Source organism: Silene latifolia, chromosome X (assembly GCF_048544455.1).
Source record: "Silene latifolia isolate original U9 population chromosome X, ASM4854445v1, whole genome shotgun sequence".
In the NCBI taxonomy this organism is placed as follows: Eukaryota; Viridiplantae; Streptophyta; class Magnoliopsida; order Caryophyllales; family Caryophyllaceae; genus Silene; species Silene latifolia.
Window position 1 is genome coordinate 288,132,660 of NC_133537.1, and position 6,927 is coordinate 288,139,586.

Below are 6,927 nucleotides of genomic sequence, written 5' to 3' on the forward strand. Positions count from 1 at the left end.
ATTCTTAATCTCTTGGTGCTTATCCTCCTTCTAAACTCCCTTCTGTTTTACTTTAAAAGCTACGCTTGTACTCCTAACTTGTCCTTTGTTCTTTGCTTATCCTCCCTTAACGCCATTAGATAGTACTCTTTCTTGTGAGGAATGTTGACCTTGGTTGGAAAATTCGACTTTTGAGGAGATTGTTTGTGTCTGACCCTTAACCCTGGTTTTGAGGGGATGTGATGTTAGAAAGACTTAGGTAATGTGATGAGACATACTTAGTGATTCTTATACCTAGTTCCTTGACAAAGTGAGTATAATTGATTGGTAGATTCTTTGTGTTAGGAATGAGTTGCCTATGTGATTAAAGTTATAGAACTTGGCTTTGTTGTTTATGTTTGGGATTTTAAAGCTTAGTAGGTTGAGCGTCGTCACCTTAGGAGTAAACATGAGATAAGTTTGGAATATGAATTTGGAAGAAAACCCATTTTTTAGATGTTAACAATCCCGTATAGTTTGGGAATGTGATTTGGTGTTAGTTGTTCCTTGAGAACTTTGTTGAGAAGTCTTTATCAATTCATTCTTTGGTTTTTAAAACATTGAGGTTATGTCGAGTGCTTGAGATACAGAGATGCTTTTATACTTGAGTGGTAGATTTGCTTTAGGGAAATCCTAATATGTGATAAGATAGGTAGAAGAAGTATCTAACCGATTTATCACCCCTTAAACGAGCGTTTATTTTACCTTGACCCTTGTTTGGGATTTGGTCGTTTTGTCATGAAGGTACAATACCCTAATAGGCGTGACCTTGTTAGAGAGAACCTTAAGTTTTAGGAAGCGTATGGTTTAAGCCTTAAAATCCTCTTTCATACCTTTAATCGTTTTCCTCCCTTTCGTTCATACCTTGGTTGGATTTGATTCTTAAGTATAGAAGTTTACTCGTTATTTCCTTGTCTTGAATACCTCCCTAATTCTAATAATCTCTTACTGGTTGTTAACTAGTTATCTTTATGATTCGACTCTTTTAGTCTCACACCCTGACATGTTGCTTAAGTTTCCTTGTTGTCTAAATTCCCTTTCTCCTTGATCATAAGTGTTACCGTTTATACCTCCTTTCCTCGCTTCATCTTGCTCCTCCTTTAAGTTTGACACTCGTATCTTGTGAAACTCTATCTTTGACATCCTTGTAATTTTGACTTCAATTTCTACCCTATGAAATTCATTATAGCTCTCTTGTTGCTTAAGTTTGAGCTCTCTTAACATACTTTGTTTCTATGCTATCTAAGTTACTTTCCTTTATGTACAACTTCTAAACTTTCAAGCTACCAGTTTCGATTCATTCTTAAAAGTTTATGTCACTTCTGCAAACCTAACCTATTTTTTTAAAGATCTGAAAATGAAAATTTGATTTAGTTCCCTATTCCTTCCTTAAATATAAACTCATTTATCGTAATTTTAATTACTAGACCCGAGATTTCGTTAAGTTTTATCCAATTTCTGTTAACTTTGATCTATTTATGACTTCTTTGTCAAAGTTTAATGTTACACTTTCAGGGATTTGACCCCCAATTGGGTTTAAAAGTGAAACCTTTATTTCTATTTTGGCATTTTGCAAAAAAAAAATTTGAGTAGATTACCTTTTCTTTTGATTTTAACGTTGATCGGATGTTAGAACTCGTTATTAGAAACGTTTAATAACTTGTTCTACTCTTGTCGACGAGTGATTTTCGGTTTTAAATTTGTCTTTGACTTGGAAGGTTAGCGTTCTTGTGTGCACAACAAGAGCAATTTCGTTCCATGAATGAGACTTATACTTTTGAAAACTCTTCATTAATGTTTTCGAAAGTATTTTGATTTTTGATTTATACAAATGATTTGCCTTTGACCTTATTTTGAATTTGGAATGTGATGTTCTTGAATGCGCAACGAGAGCACTTCCGTTCCTTTGATGAGAATCTGGTTCTGTCGGAAAATTTTATTTGAAACTTTTGAAAGAATTTTGATTCTTACGATAAGTGACCTTTTAAATGTTTTGGTTACCGATTCCAATTTCAGTTTTATTTTTATAACCTTTCATTTATACTTTCAAGTTTCGAGGACGAAACTTTTTAAAAGATGGGGTGATTGTAACACCCCGTATTTTATTAAGTTGGATAAAATTCTTTTAATTGCTATTTTGAATTTAATTACATCATTTAACGATTTATATATTTATGCTTAGCTAATTAATTAATTTCATCATAATTCGATACGTTAATTTTAATAATCATTAATAAGTTTATTTAAAGTTAGTTCGAGTTTATTGAAATTAGTTCGAGTTTATTTATTTAATAATTTCCGTTTCTTTACGAGTCCTTATGAAAGTTGTTTTAAGTGAACCCGAGATGGATTTTGGGAACAAAACCGTCCAATTAGCTATTTTGAGCTTATTTCACTAAATTAGCAATTTTTTATTAATATCCGTTAGTTTCGTAAAAATCGCTAATAATTCCGTTTCAAGCCGATTTCTTATTATTTACGTTAACTAGCTGAGTTTATTTTATTTTCACTCATTAAATTTATTTATTATTGATTAGTTTTATTCTTGAAACTTTTACTTAAATCGGTTAAATTTAACTCGAAACGGTTTTAATAACTATCGAAGTTTCTTAACGACGAAGAAACGTACGTATAATAAATAGCAGGCTGGCAGGCTGTTGCCTCATTTTTGATTTCCCACGTCTCTTTCTTCTTTTCCTCTTCTTCGCCCTTCTTATTTCTTACATGTCATTACCTCTTCAATTTTTGTCTATAATCCGTCCGGTGCTCCGTTTGTCATCCGTTTTCAACTATTTTTGTTCCATAGCGCTCCTCTCGTCGTTTCCGTCAATCCGTTGTAAGTAAAATTCATTTTCGTCATGTATTTTTACAAACCCATTTATATTTTCAGCTTTATTTTTTATAAGACGGTTGTATGTACTAAAATAGACGGTCTTGTAGAAGATTTGTTAGTCATAAATGATTTGTTCAATCGAAAAAAGGTAACAATTATGGATTACTCGATATTACTTGTAAAATATGTTTATTTGAATCTTTGGTTAGTCTGTTTTATAATTAAGACGGTGTATAATTATATATAGGGATCCTTATGGATGTTAATTAGTCAGTTGTATAGTTGAGACGGTGTATACTGATATGTGGAGATAGTTGAGACGGTGTATACTGACCTCTAGGGATCATTTGGGATGCTAGTTAGTAAGTGGTATATTTAAGACGGTGTATCTTTGACATGTATGGATTGTTTTGAGTGATAATTGGTGTGTTTTATAGTTGAGACGGTGTATATTGACATGTAGGGATTGTTTTAGACTAATTTGGACTCGTGTTGGGGCGATTTTTGTAGTCTTTAGGGTCTGTTTTTGAGTTGCTTTATACTTGTGGATTTCCGCTCTAAAACCGTTTTAAATGCTGACTTAGTTGGCTCAGCTAGGACTGTTTTTAGGCGCGAGAATGGAGTCTTAAGGGGACGATTGGTACTCTGTTTTGGGCAGGGACGAGAGCTGTCATCGTGGGTTTTCACTTTGCATTTGAGGACTGGAGTTGGGGTCGAACTTAGGCATCTTTTGGATTCTGTTTTGGACTGATTTTTGGGTCAGGTTATGAAGTAGGGTGAAGGGTGGCTATGGGTAGTCTGGTGGTGGTCGTGTCGGACTCCCAGTGGCCTAGCGTGGCTTTGGCCGTGGCCTAGCTAAGTCACGAGTTTGAGGCCATGTGTAGTTGGTGGTTAGGCCGAGTTTGAGGTTGTCATAATAACTTTTGAGCCGTGTCTATAAATTGTTTTGACGCTAGTTTGGTTTATTTAAAATATAATTAAATTAATTTCCGTCTCATATTTTATATAAAGATAATTCGTTAATATCGTCCTTTCACATAATTATTTTAGGTGGCTCATATGTGGTTGAAGATGATGAGTAATTTTGGGTTTTAGAAGCTTTCTCAAGTTATTACTTGTCTCTTTGCTAGCGTAAGGTAACTATTCCGAGTTACTCGACGAATTAATGTCACATTAGTAGTTAATGTTGTGCCTGTTGTTTGTTAAGTGTTTAGGTGATTGATAATGTGTTACTTTCGTTTTTCACATGATAGAAATTAGAAATAGCATGAGAATAATATTGCGATAAAATTTGTAATTTGGGCCAAAGTAGGCCAAGACTACGAAAGTGGGCAGATTGACCGAACGAGTTTGGTCAAACTAGGTTTAAACCAGTCAGCCTCGATTTGACCGATGACCCGTCGCGGGACTCGGGTCGAGAGTTTGTCTTTGAGGTGAGATTGGTTGTTATTGGAAGTTTTATGTTATGTCTTGATATTTGTAATTATCATTTCACATGTTGGTTGTTGGATGAATTGGTTGCCTTATACTTGATCTTGTTGCCTCTTTGCCATTTTAGCTTGTTCTCATGAATTATGAAATTAACGGTTAGTTGGAATTTGGATTATTATTGATAATGGAGATATTGTTGGATTGTCAGTTGAATTGGGTATCCTACTTGTCTTGTGTGGTGTGGGCTAAAGTATTCAAGTTGGGACTAGCTGGGACTAGGTCCTAGGTGAGTATTTCGGCCTTCATCATAGATAGGTCATTATAGTCTTTGATGAGTGTATGTTCACTGCTTAATAGCCTCTGTGTTCCTGACTTGGTGGGTTTATATCCAAGTTGGGGCATGACCTCGTTACTTATTTTGAGAGTAAGTGGTCAGCTTAAGTACTAGCCAACCCTTTGGTGGACTCCTTAGGGTACTCACATGGTTTTATACAATTGTGGGTCTTGGGTGCGGTGGTGTGTATCCGCATGTCTAGGTCTCTTGTGATTTAGTACTAGGGTTGTGTTGTGTCTTGGCCATGTTTTGATAGAACCTACGAGCCAAGATACCGGTTCGATTACCTTCCCTACCTCGTGGTATAGACTCGAGTTCTGAGTGACTATTGACGGTGCTAAGAACTTATGCTGTCTTTGATATATTGCCCTTTCTTGTTTGATGATTCTATGAATCATAGAAGGTGAGATGCAAGCCGGCTATGGTTGATAGAGTTTGGATTCTGGATGTTATGTGATTCACATGATAGTGTAGTATGAGTCGGTCTAGTATTCACATGCTAGGACTATGTGGTGTTATATTGTTGTTCACATGATAAGCACGATTGTCTAGCATCTATATGCTAAGGCTATGTGTTATTCATATTCATATTCTTATGTTTACATGTTATATTAATTATGACATTTCGTGGCCGGGAGAACTCGGAGTTACTCCCCCACCGACCGTGGCTTTCGTATTTGTATAAAATGCGAATGACACGTAGGTGATGCATATATGGGGTACATGGACGAGCTAGCGAGCAAAGTAACCTTGGAACCTAGATTGGCTTTATTTTATTGTGACCCTTAAACACTTTTTATGTCACATACATTTTAGGGACATATGTCTCCCTCTTTACATTTGGTTGTATAACTTTGCTATTCGCGACTTTAGCAATGGTTATGTTGCGAAACTTCTATTTAGACCTTGTATGTTTTGACACCTTTCAATTTGGATATCTTTATAACAGGTTCAGGTTTTAAAATTTCAGGTTTTTACCCAATTGAACCTATTACAAACATATCCATGCAGTTTTATTCTAGAATTACGTGTTTACTTTTCCGCGATAAGTGAGAGTGTCACAGAAGCTGTACAGCCAGTCGAGTTAGAAATACCATCATTGCGTATCTTACTCGAAAGTCAAATCCCGGAAGCCGATTGGAAGAGGGATAGATATGAAGAACTCATCCTCCTGGATGAACGTAGGCTACGCGCACTACATAATGTACAAACATACCAAGCACGTATCAAATGAGCCTTCAACAAAAGGGTCAAGCCAAGGAACATCAAGGAAGGAGACTTAGTACTCAAGTTGGTTAGAGCTCTTTTACCTGCCGATCCACGGGGAAAATTCAAACCTAATTGGGCCGGGCCATTTCAAGTCAAGTCCATACTTCCAAGGGGTGCGGTTAGAATCACAGACCTAGATGGGAATGAATTTGCCAACCCAACAAACCTTGACCAACTAAAGCGGTATTATGCCTAGAATAGGAACAAAAACGTGCCTCGCGTAACCTCACGTGTCGCTCTTGTGGCACTAAATAAACGGCCCCTGGCCAAGCTAAAATAAGCTAATGTCACTCTGCTCTTGCATTTTGACAATTTGTCATCCTCACATCATCAAATAAACTGGAATTGTACCTTAAGAGTAAGTAAAAAGCTCATGCTTATCTTCTAAGTTCATTACAAGCTCTTGCTTAGAACAATTAGTCTTTTACATTTACTCGAACTACGCGCAAGGGTTTGATTTTATTTTTTAAATGAATACGTAGGCAATCCTTCACCGGATACAACCCATTAATTTCAAAATGAAAGTAGAAGGACATTTGCAGTTGCATTTGGAATTCGACAAGAATAATAAATAGAAAGTCACAACGGTTTCATAACCAATTAACCTCCTTTATTTCATTCAATAATAATAATACGTTACATAATAATAATAGTAAAAAAAGAAAAATAGGATAGGATTCTGAAAACCCCACCTTCTTAATACAATAATAATAAATAATAATAAAGACTAGGGCTATTCCTCCATTTTCCCTTTGCCCTTGTCATTTTTGTCATATTTCTTGTCACGACCTCGAGCCGGACGCTCTTGCGCCACTTCGGACCTAATCACCAACGGTCTTTCTCGAGGCCTAGTCTTCCCATTCTTGCCAATCACTTTGTCCACAACAGGAGAGGTCTTCGGTTTCTTCGAAGGATGAACAACTCGAAACCCGGCTTCCTCCTCTCCCTCAGTCAGATGCTTCTCTTTCTCCTTTTCCACCTCGCGCACCTTGTAGTCAACGGGCTCGCGCTTCCTCCATCTCTCACGCTCCTTCCGAGTAGT